The following is a 20,246-nucleotide window of genomic DNA, read 5'->3' as shown; positions in this document are numbered from 1 at the left end:
TATTAAAGATTCAGTCAGGGACATGTTGAAAATGTGAGTGAAGACATTTGCCAGTTGGTCTGCGCATGTTGAGTACTCGTCCTGGTAATCCGTCTGGTCCTGCGGCCTTGTGAATGTTGACCTGTTTAAAGGCTTCACTCTGTATTGACGCTTTGCATGTGTTTCGTCGGAGGGTATATACGACAATCCGTCGCAGGTGAAGAAGCTGGATGTGGTGGTCCCGGATTGGTGGTACACGTGGTTTGCGTTTGTGAGGCCGGTTGGACATATTGCCAAATTCTCTAAAACGGCGTTGGCGGCTGCTTATGGTAGAGAAATGAACATGAAATTCTGTGGCGACAGCTATGGTAGACATTCATGCCAATTGCACGCTCCCTCAACTTGAGACATCTGTGGTATTGTCTTGTGACAAAACTGCACATTTTATTGTTCCCAGTATAATGTGTACCTGTGTAATGAGCATGCTGTTTAATCAGCTTCTTGATTTGACGCATCTGTCAGGTGGCTGGATCATCTTGTCAGAGGAGAAATTCTTACTAAAAGGGATGTAAACACATTTTTAAAACATTTAATAGAAATAAGCTGTTTTGCATATGGAACACGTCTGGGATTTTTTATTTCTGCTCATGAAACATGGGACCAACACATTTGTTGCATTTTATTTTTTGTTCAGTGTATATGTGATTGTTTCTCACTCAGTGACGAGAGTGGTCACCTGTGACAATGGAGAAAATGTCCAGTTCCTGATCTGTGGTAAGAAAACACACATTCTATCCTGATGGTCTCTCCATAGTGCTGTCTGTTTTCTTTACATTGTTTTTCTTGCCCTGCTAGATTCTGGAGTGATCTTCATTGAGAGAGCTCTGTATGGAAGGACTGACGGAACCACCTGCAAAGAAGGACGACCTGCCAACCAGCTGACCAACACACAATGTTCACAGACGGGCACCCTGGAGGTCCTCTCACACAGGTACTCAGTCAGTGGGATTCAGAGGCACTTTGTTGAAAAGCACATTGCAGTATCAATGTGCCTTTTTTAAAGCCAATTTTCCTGATGTTCACAGTAAACACTGCAAATGTTTGCTTTAAATGTCAAGCGCTGCATGCTTGTTGACACCGTGTTTGATTAAATCCCAGCCATAGCTCATCTTACCTCCTAATATCCCTAGGTGCAATGGGAAACAGGTGTGTGAAGTGAACACTGAAGTCTTTCCGTACTTCTGACCCCTGTGTTGGAATCTACAAATACCTGGATACCACCTACACCTGCCTCCCAGCAAGTCAGTCTGTTTCTATGTATATTAATACAAAATACTAAACCAGGCTAATGTCTGCTATGAAAATGTATGTATTTTATTTATGTCTGCCCAGCAGTGGCCAGTGTGGTGTGTAATTCCTGTTTGTTTGTCTTGGCAGCACGCAGCATCACGTGTGAAGGCTCTGATGCTCTACTAGAATGTGGTGAGGCTCTGATGTTCAACTAGAATGTGGTGAAGCTCTGATGTTCTATTAGAATGTGGTGAGGCTCTGATGCCCTACTAGAATGTGGTGAGGCTCTGATGCCCTACGAGAATGTGGGGCAGGTCTGATGTTCAACTAGAATGTGGGGCAGGTCTGATGTTCAACTAGAATGTGGGGCAGGTCTGATGTTCTACTAGAATGTGGTGAGGCTCTGATGTTCTATTAGAATGTGGTGAGGCTCTGATGCCCTACGAGAATGTGGGGCAGGTCTGATGCTCTACGAGAATGTGGGGCAGGTCTGATGCTCTACTAGAAAGTGGTGAGGGTCTGATGCTCTACTAGAAAGTGGTGAGGGTCTGATGCTCTACTAGAAAGTGGTGAGGGTCTGATGCTCTACTAGAAAGTGGTGAGGGTCTGATGCTCTACTAGAAAGTGGTGAGGGTCTGATGCTCTACTAGAATGTGGTGAGGGTCTGATGCTCTACTAGAATGTGGTGAGGGTCTGATGCTCTACTAGAAAGTGGTGAGGGTCTGATGCTCTACTAGAATGTGGTGAGGGTCTGATGCTCTACTAGAATGTGGTGAGGCTCTATTTTTATACATTATTTTACCAAGTAAGTTGACTGAATACATTCTAATTTACAGCAATGACCTGGGGAATAGTTACAGGGTAGAGGAGGATGAATGAGCCAATTGTAAGCTGGGGATGATTAGGTGACCATGACGGTATGAGAGCCAGATTTGGGAATTTAGCCAGGACACCGGGGTTAACACCCCTACTCTTACGATATGTGCCATGGGCTCTTTAGTGACCAGAGAGTCAGGACACCCGTTTAACGTCCCATCGGAAAGACTGCACCCTACACAGGGCTATGGGATATTTTTTTAGACCAGAGCAAAGGGTGCCTCCTACTGGCCCTTCAACACCACCTCCAGCAGCATCTGGTCACACATTCAGGAACTCAACAGGACCAACCCTGCTTAGTTTCAGAAGCAAGCGAGCAGTGGGATGCAGGGTAGTATGCTGCTCTATTAGAATGTTGTAAGCTGGCCAACACTGCTGTACAGTGTAGTCACATCTCATATGATGATATAGTAGAGCAGTATTATACACTGTTTATTACCATCACTTGTAAACCAAAGACATCCAGCCTTACCTTATCCCCTTTCTCCTTCCTCCTTTCCCTCAGATGAAGGTACGATCCAGATCCACAGTGCCAACTATGGCCGCCGTGACCAGCTAGTGTGTTCCTTTAATCGGCCCGCTAACCAACTAGCCAACACCAACTGCCTCAGCCAATCCATAACCACCAGCAAGGTGGCAAAGAGGTACTGAAACCTGCAGTGTACTATAGTGTTAACTTCTACCTGTAGAAATGCATGACTGTAGTGTTAACCTGGACTGTAGAAACATGACTGTAGTGTTAACCTGGACTGTAGTGTTAACCTGTACTGCAGAAACATGACTAGTGTTAACCTGTACTGTATAAACATGACTGTAGTGTTAACCTGTACCTGTCGTTGACACAGGTGTAATGGGAAGAGCCAGTGTGACGTCTCTGCGTCCAACTCTCTGTATGGAGATCCCTGTGTAGGAACCTACAAGTACCTGGATGTGGCTTACACCTGTGGCTAAATGTGAGGCATGCATGCATACGGTAATACACACACACACACACACACACACACACACACACACACACACACACGACTGGGAAGTAGGAAACTGGGGCTGACCGTTTTTGTCTTGCAGGAGATCTTCTCTGAGGAACATAGACCAGAGAGACCACTTGGATATCTTCCTCTTCATTGGGCGGATTTGTATTTCTTTCCTGTCTTCTCTCCTCTGAAGTCTCATTTGAGTGTAAAATCAATGTAAATTCAAAATGTGTAAATCCCATTGATTGTGTATTTCATCAGGCATAATTTGTGTGTAATAAAACCATAATGATGCCCCTCTTGTGCTGCAGCAATGCACGGTCAGGAGGAAGCATGGAGAAGTTAAACATTAACCCCAAAAATAAACTATTCTTGAAATAACACTGACATAATACTTTGTGCATTTTGTGTACTAAAGTATTTCTTCAAAACAATGTTGATTTTCTGAACTGTGGTGGTTGGTCTGATTTGAACTAAGAACTGTGGTGGTTGGTCTGATTTTAACTAAGAACTGTGGTGGTTGGTCTGAATTTAACTAAGAACTGTGGTGGTTGGTCTGAATTAAACTAAGCAGCATAAAGACAAGACTTGGACTTTTGTTCAATATTATGAAACATGTCCTTACACACTAAATACTTTATTTGAATCCACAAATGATATTACACCAAGAAGGATTAAAACATTTGAAGGTCTTGGATACATGGTTTATGTTTGGGGCAAACAAAACACGAGCACCAGTCTTCATATTTTCGAGCATGCTGGTGGCTGCATCATGTTGTGGGTATGCTTGTTATCGGCAATAGGATAAAAATTCAAATGGAATAGAGCTAAACACAGGCAAAATCCTAGAGGAAAACCTGGTTTAGTCTGCTCCCAACAGACACTGGGAGACAAATTCACCTTTCAGCAGGACAATAACCTAAGACACAATATACACTGCAGTTACTTAGTTTTGGCTTAAATCAACTCGAAAATAAGGCAAGACTTAAATGGCTGTCTAGTAATGGCCAACAACCAACTTGACAGAGCTTGAAGAATTTAAATAATGTGCAAGTTTCGTTCAGTCCAGGTGTGCTGTTAGACCCAGAAAGGTTCACAGCTGTAATCACTGACAAAGGTTATTCTAACATGTATTGACTCAGGGGTTTGAATACTTATCTAAATGATATTTCTATATTTCATTTTCAATACATTTGCAAAAAATGTATTAAATGTGTAGATGGGTGCGACTTATTTCGTCATAGATTTTGAATTCAGGCTGTAACACAAAGTGGATTAAGTCGGTGTATGAATGCTTTCTGAAGGCACTCTACACACAGACCTGAGTTATTGTATCTGTCACTACCTCACTGTCCAACCCAGCAGCATGAACAGAAGAGAAATGTTCAACTCTTTCCAGTTGTCCATTAAGAATTTACCAGGACCTGGCGTCCAAAGAAGATGTAGTCTACACATACAAAAAAAGCAGTGGGGTGCTCATATTTACAGTAGTCAAAAATAAATAATAAACTGGGTGGTTCGAGCCCTGAAAGCTGATTGGCTGACAGCCATGGTATATCACACCGTACTGCTATAACTACGTTGGTAATTAGTTTATAATAGCATTAAGGCACCTCGAGAGTTTGATATATGGCCAATATACCACAGCTAAGGGCTGTGTTCAGGCACTCTGTGTCGCGCATAAGAACAGCCCTTAGCTGTGGTATATTGGCCATATACTACACCTCAGGCCTTATTGCTCAAATCTACAGTACCAAAGGTTGGACACATCTACTCAAGGGTTTTTATTTGGACTATATTCAACATTGTAGAATAATAGTGAAGATATCAAAACTATGAAATAACACACATGGAATCATGTAGTAACCAAAAAAGTGTTACATCAAAATATATTTTAGATTCTTCAAAAGTAGCCATCCTTTGCCTTGACAGCTTTGCATACTCTTGGGATTCTCTCAACTGGCTTCATCTGGAATGCTTTTCCAACAGTCTTCCCTTCACAAAACCTGGGGTATAACAACAAAGCCAAAACACAGGGATATTGGAGGGTAAATTATTCAATGTAAACAGGCAATAAACATAATTTCACGCATCTCCTTCAACTCACAAAAGGAAACGGTATACCAAGAACATTAGATGGTGATAAATCAACATTTTGTAACAGAGGACAATTACTGTGAAAGTGGGTGTTCATCTGAATCAGTGAAAGCTCTTCCCCTAAATCTGACTTGACTGACTTGACTAGTTAAATAAAGGTTCAAAAATAAAAAATGAGAGAAAGAGGGATTAGACGGAGATGTCAAAAACGAGACCCGTAAGTATCGGAGCCAACTGTTTCCATTGTTTCAGTCAGCTCCATTCATTGGGACTTCAATTTGGCTTCCAATGCCGATATACTTCCTGGATAATCTTCAATTTGATGACTTCACTGTCTAATCCTTCTTAATCTCATTCTAGCTGTGTAACCAGAAAGTTTGGGGACAACCCAAAGGCAAAAATACAATCTGTTTTCCATTTGAATCATTGATTGATTTATGTAACTTAAATCAGGCAAAATGTGACTGATCCATGTTCAAATTGTATTGTAAAAAAACATTAAGAAATGAAGTCTTAATAGATTTCCCATCCACTGTGTCATTGTCTTGTGTCTGATCAGGGTCTTCCAGTAAATGTCCTTAATGGAGGTGATTTTGACAGCAAATTAAAATCATTGATAAGGAAAAAGGCAACCGATGAAAGCTACATTGCTCAGGAGAAGGGAATATTAACGTTATCATTTGCTCATTCTCCATTAGTCGCAATGTGACTGGTAATACAAAAAGTTAATAACATTTCAATGTAGCTTCCACACACACATACATTACTCAGACTAAAACTCACCCAGGTAAGTAGATCATCTAAGTTTAGAGTTGATCATGAGGTTGAAGCCAGAGGATTTATTTTGGTGAGTTCAAGACTACTTACTAAGTCACAAAATCTGAACCCAAATTCAATATCGCATCAAAAACTATTTATAGTAATAGGTTAATCAAATATTTATTGATACTAATAAATGCTGATTAAATAACCCTGAAACATTTATCAATAAAATCTATTTCTAAAGCACTTTTTACATCAGCTGATGTCACAAGCAGAACAGTTGAAACTGGAGGAGCAGCAGCACGACCAGGTGGACAGCCAGGAGTCATCAGGCCAGGTAGTCCTGAGGCATGCTTCTAGGGCTCAGGTCCTCTTGAGAGAGGAGTGAAAGAGAGACAAAGAAATTAATGACTGAAAGTAGCCTATACCATTTTATACAGGGGTTTTCAAACTTTGTGCCCAAGGACCCCCACTCAGGCAAACCGGCAACCCAGGGATCCCCATCATACTGTATATTTTGACCTCCCCACAGTTCATTGGAAGAGGAAGTATACACTTGAACAGCCATATAGCTAGAAGGGTAAAGTAGAATATGTTGTTTTTATGAATGACATTTTCTGCAATTCTACACATTTTCTCATTGAGCAGAGAAAATGTTGCAGTTTTAAAGATAATATCCTGCAATTCTATGCATTCTGCCATGGCTAATGCTGTGTTCCTCTGCTCAAGCATAACACAATCAAGAAGCATGTGCCCTGAATGCCTGTTTTTTGTATTTCTGATTCGCCCTGACCGTGGAGCTTTCATTGGATTGTTCCTTCTCAAAGATGGTATTATTCAAAATATATTAAGTTCAATATTGTTTCTGAATTCTTTCTATCTGGTTTTGGTCGTTTAAGTTGACAAACTGTTTTTCCATCCGGAAAATGACCATTTAAAAATGTCCCACCTACGAATTTTACAGAATAACCACAACAACAAAAAAAGGCTCCCCTTGTAATTAGCCCCAATTACTAATTTCTTCCAAACTAAAAGGATACTTTGAGATTTTGGCAATGAGGCTATTTATTTACTTCCCCAGAGTTGGATGAACAGGAACAGCTAGCATGCTAATTGTTCCTGTAGACTTCCAGTTATAACACTAGTTGACTCATAAAATGACCTCGAAATCCAATAGGTCAAATTAAATTTGTCACATACACATTTAGCAGATGTTATTGCAGATGTAGCGAAATGCTTGTGTTTCTAGCTCCAACAGTGCAGTCAAATCTAACAAGTAATATCTAACAATACCCACAATCTAAAGTAAGGAATGGAAGGAATGGAATTTAAGAATATAGAAATATTTGGACGAGCAATGTCAGAGCGGCATAGACTAAGATACAGTAGAATAGGATAGAATACAGTATACACGCACACACACGAGATGAGTAATGTAAAACGTCAAACAATATTAAAGTGACTAGTATTCCAATTATTAAAGTGGCCAGTGATTTCAAGTCTATGTATATAGGGCAGCAGCGTCTAATGTGCTAGTGATGGCTATTTAACAGTCTGATGGCCTTGAGACAGAAAAACTCTTTCTGTCTCTTGGTCCCAGCTTTGATGCACCTGTACTGACCTACTCTTCTGGATGATAGCGGGGTGAAAATGCAGTGGCTCGGGTGGTTGTTGTCCTTGATGATCTTTTTGGTCTTCCTGTGACATCGGGTGCTGTAGGTGGCCTGGAGGGCAGGTAGTTTGACCCCGGTGATAAGGTGGCCAGACCTCACCACCCTGACTCCAACGACTCCAATTTTGTTAGACTTCTTCTTCGCTTGAGCTGTACAGTTTATGATCATTGCAATAAATAATACTAAGTCCACCTTTTTAACATGTAGCATTTTACTATCCCTTGGTTGATGAGAAGCCTTCAAATCAAATCAAATCAAATTTATTTATATAGCCCTTCGTACATCAGCTGATATCTCAAAGTGCTGTACAGAAACCCAGCCTAAAACCCCAAACAGCAAGCAATGCAGGTGTAGAAGCACGGTGGCTAGGAAAAACTCCCTAGAAAGGCCAAAACCTAGGAAGAAACCTAGAGAGGAACCAGGCTATGTGGGGTGGCCAGTCCTCTTCTGGCTGTGCCGGGTGGAGATTATAACAGAACATGGCCAAGATGTTCAAATGTTCATAAATGACCAGCATGGTCGTATAATAATAAGGCAGAACAGTTGAAACTGGAGCAGCAACACAGTCAGATGGACTGGGGACAGCAAGGAGTCATCATGTCAGGTAGTCCTGGGGCATGGTCCTAGGGCTCAGGTCCTCCGAGAGAGAGAGAAAAAAGAGAGAATTAGAGAGAGCATATGTGGGGTGGCCAGTCCTCTTCTGGCTGTGCCGGGTGGAGATTAAAACAGAACATGGCCAAGATGTTCAAATGTTCATAAATGATCAGCATGTTCGAATAATAAGAAGGCAGAACAGTTGAAACTGGAGCAGCAGCACGGCCAGGTGGACTGGGGACAGCAAGGAGTCATCATGTCAGGTAATCCTGGGGCATGGTCCTAGGGCTCAGGTCCTCCGAGAGAGAGAAGGAGAGAATTAGAGAACGCACACTTAGATTCACATAGGACACCGAATAGGACAGGAGAAGTACTCCAGATATAACAAACTGACCCTAGCCCCCCGACACATAAACTACTGCAGCATAAATACTGGAGGCTGAGACAGGAGGGGTCAGGAGACACTGTGGACCCATCCGAGGACACCCCCAGACAGGGCCAAACAGGAAGGATATAACCCCACCCACTTTGCCAAAGCACAGCCCCCACACCACTAGAGGGATATCTTCAACCACCAACTTACCATCCTGAGACAGGGCCGAGTATAGCCCACAAAGATCTCCGCCATGGCACAACCCAAGGGGGGGCGCCAACCCAGACAGGATGACCACATCAGTGAATCAACCCACTCACTGGTCTTGGTGGCTCTACTACCATTGCTTATTCCCCGCCACTCATTCCTTCCAATTTTCTCAACACCTCCAGATAGGAGACTGGACACTCCTTACCCTTGCCACCTCATTCTCCAAGAATTCAGGCACATGTTCACCTCCACATTTGCAGCATTTCCCTTCATCTGGTATACGATATTCTTCCCTTCTGCACACACTTGACAGATCTTTTACATTCATGACACTGAAGAGGCTTGTGCACAAAAGCTCTTCAGGGTATCTCATGAATCCTAACTTTATATGAGAAGGGAGAGACTCTTCATCAAAGAACAGTAGCATGGATGAAGTGAACTTCTTTTCTCCGTCCACCATACAGGTCAATCGGCGTGCACCAACAACTCCATCTATGTCTTCCGTTATATCTTCTGCCTTTATTTCTTGCTCCACCCAATAAATAACCCCCTTGATAGCCTCCCTGCTACAAAAATCCATGCAGGAAACATTCCAATTTGATCTTTTTGAGTCTTAACACCAGTGGCGATTTTAGCATGTGAATCTTAGTGAAGCAAAAAATATTATTTCTTAAAGTGGGTGCATGCCAGTAAAGCAACTACACAACAACACTAAACAATACATGAATTGCCCTAGGATGGTGACAAACGGTGCCCACAAACTGTTAGGGCCTACATAAAGCTGTCCCAACAGCAGAGTCCCAACACCTTACCACTGTTACACCTGGCTTTCAGCAGAGCCATGTAGGGCAGTGAAACAGTTAATTCAGCCTCATTTAGTGCCTTAAAAAAAACAAGCGCCACCACTACTATCAGTAGCACTGTCAGAGCTGTACAAAACAATTTAGTAAACAAGCACACACCGGCCAGGAACAATGTGTTTACAATACCACGTTGGTGAAAATAGACCAAATTATTAGGGTGAGGCACATGGGCTACTAACAGCTTACTACACAACATACACTTAGTATTACTTTCTTAGCTATAAGATAGATATCTCTCTGGCATCCTACAGTACATAATTTAGGAAGCAGCATAAGACCTTTTTGGACTCACTTGTTGTGATATGCTTGAACAGGAAAGTGGCGCGGCTGTCCTTGTGGACAAATTTTGTCATCAAAGAGAAAGATGACAGATTTACAATTCTGAGTTGAATGACCGTTCAAAATATATTTTCCCAGTTTGAGCTGTTTATTCCCGACTTCCCAGCTGCAACGCTTGCAGTTAGGCACTGTCACCAATTCCTTACAAACCACTCATTGTTGAATTTGCGATCTCCAAATTGTTGTGTAATGTTTATGTCCAATGGCCGATGAGCACCGATATGTTGTATCTATATTTCTCTTCATTATTTCACAATTAAGATTGTGAAAGTAAGATGTTGATATGATCAGTCCAATCAAAGATACTGTACCGACTAACCAGTGCCCCCGTACACTGGCTGAAATGTTGGATGTCTACCCTTTCTAAGGACTTAAGCTTGGCTATTGCGTAAGGACCCCATGAGTGACAGAACACTGAGCCAATCACGGCACAATGCTCCTATCTTCTGCTGTCCAGCCACACCACCACAGAAAGCACTGAGCTAGGCTGAAACACCTGCATTTTGGAGTTGCCTTACTCAAAAAAACGAGACCATGGCTGCATTCCAAACACTTAAAAGACATACCCTATCCCCCAGCCCTCAAATTAAGTGGGCAGTTCTGATGAGGTATCATGACGTCTGATGAGTATACACTTGCAGGGCAAAGGGCGAGGGAGGAAGGAATTATTTTTAAATGGACCGCCTCTGCCCGGAAATTCATCAGCTGTTCATCCCGCAATGATTGTGTTTTCAGCCACCGGTAGCTTGTGGGTGCTTTATATGATTGCATGTCTACTTATATTAACTACATAATTATTAATATACACCTACTGTATGATAGCTTGCAAATTAATTCGCTAACTGACATTAGCCTGCTTAGCTACTTCTGAAGGAGGAAAATGTTTTATTTCTACAATTTCCAAAAGCTAACCAAACAAAAACTTGTGTTTGTGCATTAGTAGCACAATTTCCAACTTAATTACATTCGTTTTTACTTACACTTGTATGTTGACTCCATATTGACGTTGAGGTTAAGTTCAGGGCTTAAGTTTAGGTCAAGTTTACAAATTGAACTATGGGGCTTTTCAGGCTCCGAAGTGAACACTCGCAAACTCCATTAAAAAACGAGGGCTGAGGGGCTTGCGTTGCAAACTTCCCTTGCTTGGCTAATCATTTGGACCAAAGACAAACAAAGCAGAGGGGATTCCCCCAAGAGCCGAGGGCTGTCTACTTTGAGTTTGAACCACAGCCCATGTTTGTATGCAGCTTTATTAACTCAATATATATATTTTTACATTGTTTCAAACTGACATGTGACACGTATTAATGCCAAAATAACATGCAAAACAGGCAAGCCCCCCCCAAAAAAATATTTATACATTTGTTAGTAAAAATGTTGGTCTCAGAGCCCCACCTGCCCTGAATGACGGGTCGCCACTGCTCAACACACAGCTTATTCTGCTCCACAGACATAAACAAAAATAAGACCACTTCTTGTGACTCTCACCGACTCCACACTTTCTTCCAACACATTCCAGATTTTCCTGGAGACATTGAACGGATTTCCCAAGTAGCATTCATCCAAAACCCTGACTAGGACCAAAAACGAGTCTAGTGGTTCCCTATTTTCCAACATAGCTTCACTTTTCTTGTTTACCTTTTTCTTCGCCACTGTAACCCACTCATTCTCACTTTCTGTACTATTAGCTTCACTCGACTCACTAGTAGTGTCAAACAAAACCCCAGTTTCCTCCATCTTCCGACAGTAATTCTCCCCGTTCATTGAACAACAAAAGGTTGCTAACCCTCTTTTAGGATTTGACAAATTAGGTAAATATTACCATACCAATAAAGTTTGATTGGATGATTACGGGCCCAGTGATGTAAGCATGGTGTGTACAATTCTCCATCCGACCAAATTTGGGGCACCCAGCTCAATGCCGGGAGGCGGCCTGGTTCAAAACGAAGGCAATCAACGCTTACCGGGTTCATCCGGGGCGCAGGCCAGGGGCATTAATAGAATTCCCGTAAAGCAAAATCGTCCCACGGCTGAATGTAATTAGGGACGTCTGCCATAGGATATATAATCATTAATACCTGAGCACGCTCCTTTCAGAAACGCAGGAGAAACAAGCCAGCTCAGGGTGAGATAAGCAAACAATACAAACAACTTGAAACAATCAAAGTGTACACGTGTAATTGGTCCAATAAAGAAACAACAAAGGACATAGCAAATGGCGTAAATTATGTAAATCTATGGTAACTGGCGACTGTACTATTGAAATGAAAAACCAATATAATGCTGTCTTGCGATTAAATCACATATGGTGTAGTCATCTATGTGAATATGGGAAGACTTGCACATGAAAACGTTGTTAAATTCAGTGCTTAATTGGTAGGTTCCGGAACAAAAAGTGGGCGCGAGAAGGGGGTGACCTGGGGAATTCTGAGGTACCGGAACGCATGAAGGCGTATCACTTTTATAATAAATCATTGTATGCATATCATCGCATTGCAGCCTGGTCTCAGACTATACGTAGTAAAAGTAAATCTGGAACACTCAGTTTAGAATGATTCAGCATGGTTACTTAAGACAAAAAATGTAAGCATGGTGGTTGGTAAGGGTGGGTGTATAAGGCAAATTTCTAGCAACCCTAAGGTGACGAGTTTGAAACAACATTGACACTTTAGCTAATAATACATTTTCAACTACTGGCTACTTTTTAGCTACTTTGCAACTACTTAGCATGTTAGGTAACACATCCCCTAACCCTTTTAGTGAACCCTTTTAGCTAACCTTAACCCCTTAGCTCCTAAACGTAACGCCTAGCTAACGTTATCAAGCTATATGACGTTAGCTGCCTACCTCCTATCTAGAATTGTAACATTTGATTACTTTTGCAAATTTGTAACATAATATTAATTTTAATTTGTAATGTTTCATACAAAATGGCTGGATGTTCTCAAATGAATTCATACTGTATGAAATGTGATTTATGGATTTAAGTATAGAATAATACAAAATGTTCTGAGAACAGATTGTGCATGTGTATAGTGGCATAGAGTAGAACTACACACACGGGGTAACTTTTTTTGTAGCCTAGGGTCTGGGAAAAATGTGGCCTTTTATATAAATACATTGACTGCAATTCTGCATAATTTTACATGACTGACTTTGGCAGAATCTTTAATAGTGCACACATGATCACAATGACGGGCTACTTTGAAACTGACAAACCGACACTGAGCTCAATAAAAACCACCTTGTCTTGAATCCATCAATAGCCTTGGCCTAGGTGTGTGGAGATGCATATATTGTAGGCTACAATATGAGGACGAAGTTAGTCTAGAAATGGTGTTTTGGCACAACATATCGGACATCCCCGGGCAAGAGTACTGCGTATCATTCGGCAAGTTAGTGACACTGAAATAGTTACCAGTGTCACTGACTCACCCAATGATGGGCAGTACTCTCACCGGAGATGTCCGACATGTTCCTGCCAAAAGACCATCTCTCTCGTTTTTACATTGTACAACAATATTTGGAAGCTGATCAAATATATTTTGGTAGCCAACCTGTCTTTTCCTGTGATTGTATTTGAAATATTGGGAATGGCCTGTATGGAAGAATTGCCAATGAGGCAACTCGAATTAACTTTGATATATTTTTATTATAATATTCACATTGGGGAAAGGGAAGATAAAAATTGAATTCTGGGAGAGGTACTGAGTCTGGCAAAGGTTCCCAACGAAAGTCTAAAACGGGAAGGTGCTAGCCGGCTAAAATTAAGCACTGGTTAATTAGATTGTCTCCCGTGGAGAATTAACTAAACTTTTTACTGAAAATGTATTACGTGACATAATCACAGGTAGATTGACACCCAGAGAAAATAAAACCCAACGATAACTAAAATGGGCTTCATGCTGTGGTGATTGCGTAACGGGAGGACGGCACCATCACACAGTACATGTGGTTTGAGCTGGCCTGAGATTTTAGTTCTGTGTTGCCGAGTTGACTGCTAATCTGCTGTGCTTTGTGTTCCTGGTTGATGCTTTGTAAACAAGGATCTGTTCTTTGCAAGTATCAATAAATGTTAGGTGTATTTGTCCAGGTGACCATCTGTAACATCTTACTTGTTAGTACTACAACTGAACCAGCTACTACCACACCTGTACCCAGCATCATGCTCCTTGTCAGACTGACTGCGTTCACCTGTGAGTATACTGACTGACTTGTAACAAAATATGTATTTGAGGGCGTTTAAAATATACATTCCAGAAGTTTCTATATCAGTTTGTATTGAAAGTAATTGAAGTCCAATATCAACAGTATGACCCAGGTCTAATATTCAGCATCCTGTATTATCTGAGGACTAGGTGATGTCCCATGTCTGTCTATACGCAGTACCATACTATATACTGTACATTATTTATATACTTACTGTATATGCTGTACACTACTCTTCTGCAAAGAATTGCGATGAGACTGACCAAGGTTAGAAAAGCTGAACTAGCTGTGTGATGTTTTTCAGTGCTGGCTGCAGTTTGCTGTACACTACCAGCTGCAGGTACGTTGGTGATTGTTTGTGAGCGCATTTTCTTTTTACCAGGCAGTTATGCAACCCGTCACAGTGCTCTCGATGGTGCAACTGTAGAACCTTTTGAGGATCTGAGGACCCATGCCAAGTCTTTTTAGTCTGACTGTCTTGGTGTGCTTGGACCATGTTACTTTGTTGGTGATGTGGATGCTAAGGAACTTGAAGTTCTCAACCTGCTCCACTACAGCCCCGTCGATGAGAATGGGGGCGTGCTCAGTCCTCCTTTTCCTGTAGTCCACAATTATCTCCTTTGTCTTGATCACGTTGAGGGAGAGGTTGTTGTCTTGCACCACACGGTCAGGTCTCTGACCTCCCTATAGGCTGTCTCGTCGTCGTTGGTATCAGGCCTACCACTGTTGTCATCAGCTAACTTAATGATGGCGTTGGAGTCGTGCCTGGCCGTGCAGTCATGAGTAAACGGGGAGTACAGGATGGGACTGAGCACGCACCCCTGAGGGCCCACGTGTTGACGATCAGTGTGGCGGATGTTTTGTAAGCTTCCCTTACCACCTGGGTTGGCCTGTCAGGAAGAGCAGGAGCCAGGTGCAGAGGGAGGTGTTTAGTCCCAGGGTCCTTAGCTTAGTGATGAGCTTTGAGGGCACTCTGGTGTTGAATGCTTAGCTGTAGTCAATGAATAGCATTCTCACATAGGTGTTCCTTTTGTCCAGGTGGGAAAGGGCAGTGTGGAGTGCAATCGAGATTGCATCTATGGACCTGTTTGCGCGGGGGGCTTTTTGGAGTGGGTCTTGGGTTTCTGGGATAAGGGTGTTCAGCCTTTCAAAGCACTTCATGGCTACAGATGTGAGTGCTATGGGTCGATAGTCATTTAGGCAGGTTAACTTAGTGTTCTTGGGCACTATGGTGGTCTGCATGAAGCATGTTGGTATTAAAGATTCAGTCAGGGACATGTTGAAAATGTGAGTGAAGACATTTGCCAGTTGGTCTGCGCATGTTTGAGTACTCGTCCTGGTAATCCGTCTGGTCCTGCAGCCTTGTGAATGTTGACCTGTTTAAAGGCTTCACTCGCATCGGCTGCGGAGAGTGATCACAGTCATCTGGAACAGCTGATGCTCTCATGCATGTTTCAGTGTTACTTTCCTCGACGCGAGCATAAAGTAATTTAGCTCAACTGGTAGGCTTGTCACTGGGCAGTTCTTGGCTGTGCTTCCCTTTTGTAGTCTGTAAACATTTGCAAGCCCTGATACATCCGACGGGCGTCGGAGCCGGTGTAGTATGATTTGATCTTAGTTCTGTATTGACGCTTTCCATGTGATGTTTCGTCGGACGGCATATACGACAATCTCGCAGGTGAAGAAGCTGGATGTGGTGGTCCCGGATTGGTGGTACACGTGGTTTGCGTTTGTGAGGCCGGTTGGACATATTGCCAAATTCTCTAAAACAGCGTTGGCGGCTGTTTATGGTAGAGAAATGAACATGAAATTCTGTGGCGACTGCTATGGTAGACATTCATGCAAATTGCACGCTACCTCAACTTGAGACATCTGTGCTATTGTGTGACAAAACTGCACATTTTATTGTTCCCAGTATAATGTGTACCTGTGTAATGAGCATGCTGTTTAATCAGCTTCTTGATTTGACGCATCTGTCAGGTGGCTACATTATCTTGGCAAAGGAGAAATGCTTACTAAAATGGATGTAAACAAATTTGTAAAACATTTAAGAGAAATAAGCTGTTTTGCATATGGAACACGTCTGGGATTTTTTATTTCTGCTCATGACACATGAGACCAACACATTTGTTGCGTTTTATTTTTTTGTTCAGTGTATGTTTCTCACTCAGTGACGAGAGTGGTCACCTGTGACAATGGAGAAAACGTCCAGTTCCTGATCTGTGGTAAGAACACACACATTCTATCCTGATGGTCTCTCCATAGTGCTGTCTGTTTCTTTACATTGTTTTTCTTGCCCTGCTAGATTCTGGAGTGATCTTCATTGAGAGAGCTCTGTATGGAAGGACTGACGGAACCACCTGCAAAGAAGGACGACCTGCCAACCAGCTGACCAACACACAGTGTTCACAGACTGGCACCCTGGAGGTCCTCTCACACAGGTACAGTCAGTATTTATTTGATAAAGACATGCTGGGATTCAGAGGCACTTTGTTGAAAAGCACATTGCAGTATCAATGTGCCTTTTTAAAGCCAATTTTCCTGATGTTCACAGTAAACACTGCAAATGTTTGCTTTAAATGTCAAGCGCTGCATGCTTGTTGACACCGTGTTTGATTAAATCCCAGCCATAGCTCATCTTACCTCCTGATATCCCCCAGGTGCAATGGGAAACAGGTGTGTGAAGTGAACACTGAAGTCTTCCGTACTTCTGACCCCTGTGTTGGAATCTACAAATACCTGGAAACCACCTACACCTGCCTCCCAGCAAGTCAGTCTGTTTCTATGTATAATAATACAAAATACTAAACCAGGCTAATGTCTGCTATGAAAATGTATGTCTTTTATTTATGTCTGCCCAGCAGTGGCCAGTGTGGTGTGTAATTCCTGTTTGTTTGTCTTGGCAGCACGCAGCATCACTTGTGAAGGCTCTGATGTTCAACTAGAATGTGGTAAGGCTCTGATGTTCAACTAGAATGTGGTAAGCTTGTCAACACTCTGCTATACAATATATTCTCCTCTCATATGATGATATGATGATATGATGATATGATGATATGATGATATGATGATATGATGATATGATGATATGATGATATGATATGATGATATGATGATATGATGATATGATGATATGATGATATATAGATATATAGATATATAGATATATAGATATATAGATATATAGATATATAGATATATACTGCTCAAAAAAATAAAGGGAACACTTTAACAACACAATGTAACTCCAAGTCAATCACACTTCTGTGAAATCAAACTGTCCACTTAGGAAGCAACACTGATTGACAAATGTCACATGCTGTTGTGCAAATGGAATAGACAACAGGTGGAAATGATTGGCAATTAGCAAGACACTCCCAATAAAGGAGTGGTTCTGCAGGTGGTGACCACAGACCACTTCTCAGTTCCTATGCTTCCTGGCTGATGTTTTGGTCACTTTTGAATGCTGGCGGTGCTTTCACTCTAGTGTTAGCATGAGATGGAGTCTAAAACCCACACAAGTGGCTCAGGTAGTGCAGCTCTTCCAGGATGGAACATCAATACGAGCTGTGGCAAGAAGGTTTGCTGTGTCTGTCAGCGTAGTGTCCAGAGCATGGAGGCGCTACCAGGAGACAGGCCAGTACATCAGGAGACGTGGAGGAGGCCGTAGGAGGGCAACAACCCAGCAGCAGGACCGCTACCTCCGCCTTTGTGCGAGGAGGAGCAGGAGGAGCACTGCCAGAGCCCTGCAAAAGGACCTCCAGCAGGCCACAAGTGCATGTGTCTGCTCAAATGGTCAGAAACACTCCATCGGGGTGGTATGAGGGCCCGACGTCCACAGGTGGGGGCTGTGCTTACAGCCCAACACCGTGCAGGACGTTTGGCATTTGCCAGAAAACAACAATTTTGGCAAATTCGCCACTGGTGCCCTGTGCTCTTCACAGATGACAGCAGGTTCACACTGAGCACGTGACAGACGTGACAGAGTCTGGAGACACCGTGGAGAACGTTCTGCTGCCTGCAACATTCTCCAGCATGACCGGTTTGGCGGTGGGTCAGTCATGGTGTGGGGTGGCATTTCTTTGGGGGGCTGCACAGCCCTCCATGTGCTCGCCAGAGGTAGCCTGACTGCCATTAGGTACCGAGATGAGATCCTCAGACCCCTTGTGAGACCATATGCTGGTGCGGTTGGCCCTGGGTTCCTCCTAATGCAAGACAATGCTAGACCTCATGTGGCTGGAGTCTCAGCAGTTCCTGCAAGAGGAAGGCATTGATGCTATGTACTGGCCCACCCGTTCCCCAGACCTGAATCCAATTGAGCACATCTGAGACATCATGTCTCGCTCCATCCACCAAAGCCACGTTGCACCACAGACGGAAGCTTTAGTCCAGGTCTGGGAGGAGATCCCTCAGGAGACCATCCGCCACCTCATCAGGAGCATGCCCAGGCGTTGTAGGGAGGTCAAACAGGCACGTGGAGGCCACACACACTACTGAGCCTCATTTTGACTTGTTTTAAGGACATTACATCAAAGTTGGATCAGCCTGTAGTGTGGTTTTCCACTTTAATTTTGAGTATGATTCCAAATCCAGACCACCATGGGTTGATAAATTTGATTTCCATTGATCATTTTTGTTGTCAGCACATTCAACAATGTAAAGAAAAAAGTATTTAATAAGAATATTTCATTCATTCAGATCTAGGATGTTATTTTAGGGTTCCCTTTTTTTGAGCAGTGTATATTATATAATAGCATAGTAGAGGACTTTTATCCATTTAAACGGGTTACATCCAATGGAATATTTTCTGTTATGGGGTATATATTTTAGATTGTTTATATATATTTTTTATCATTATATTATATATATATATATATATATATCTTATATTACCATCACTAGAACACACCAAAGACATCCAGTCTTACCACTCCTCCTCATCTCCCTCAGATGAAGGAATGATCCAGATCTACATTGCCAACTATGGCCGCCGTGACCAGCTAGTGTGTTCCTTTAAACGGCCCGCTAACCAACTAGCCAACACCAACTGCCTCAGCCAATCCATAACCACCAGTAAGGTGGCAGAGAGGTATTGTACCTGCAGTGTACTATTAGAAACGCATGACTGTAGTGTAACCCTGTACTGTAGAAACATGACACTAGTGTTAACCTGTACTGTAGAAACATGACACTAGTGTTAACCTGTACTGTAGAAACATGACACTAGTGTTAACCTGTACTGTAGAAACATGACACTAGTGTTAACCTGTACCTGTCGTTGACACAGGTGTAATGGGAAGAGCCAGTGTGCCGTCCCGGCGTCCAACTCTCTGTATGGAGATCCCTGTGTAGGAACCTACAAGTACCTGGATGTGGCTTACACCTGTGGCTAAACGTGAGGCACACACTAATGCACGCACACAACTGGGGAGTAGAATGCTGGGGTTGACCATTTTTGTTTTACAGGCAATCTTCTGAGGAACGAAGACCAGAGACTTCTTGGATATCTTCCTCTTCATTGGGTGGATGTCTTTCTTTCCGGTCCTCTCGCCTCCTTCTGAAATCTCAATTGAGTGTAAAATCTGTAAATCACATTAATTGTGTATTTGGTCATAGGCATAATTTGTGTGTAGTAACATGTTTTGAAATGAGGCCCCTCTGGATCCTTATCCCTGGTGCTGCAGCAAGGCACGGTCAAGAGGATGAATGGAGAAATAAAACATTAACCCCAAAAATGAACTTTATTTCAAATAACATTGTTACCATAATAATTAGTGCACTTTGTGTACTAAAGTATTTCTTCAAAACAATGTTGATCTTCTGAACTGTGCTGTTTGATCTGAATTAAACTAAGCAGCATAGACTTGGTGTCGTTTGTTCAATATTATGAAACATGTCCACTCACATAATTTAGTCTTTATTTTAATCCACAAATTACATCACACCAAGAAGAATTTGAAGGTCTTGGATACATGGACCATTAAGGCTACAAAAAGCAGTCTTCTGC

General features: G+C 42.4%; 1 pseudogene; it reads left to right on the top strand.

Moving 5' to 3' along the window:
- The window catches only part of LOC109882037 (L-rhamnose-binding lectin CSL1-like), a 19,943-nt pseudogene extending 137 nt beyond the window's left edge, over positions 1 to 19,806 (top strand).
- The last annotated feature ends 440 nt before the right edge of the window (positions 19,807 to 20,246 follow it).

This window comes from Oncorhynchus kisutch, linkage group LG13 (assembly GCF_002021735.2).
Source record: "Oncorhynchus kisutch isolate 150728-3 linkage group LG13, Okis_V2, whole genome shotgun sequence".
Taxonomy (NCBI): domain Eukaryota; kingdom Metazoa; phylum Chordata; class Actinopteri; order Salmoniformes; family Salmonidae; genus Oncorhynchus; species Oncorhynchus kisutch.
The sequence above is the reverse complement of the archived record's forward strand: the minus strand, read 5'-3'. Positions and strand labels throughout refer to the sequence as shown.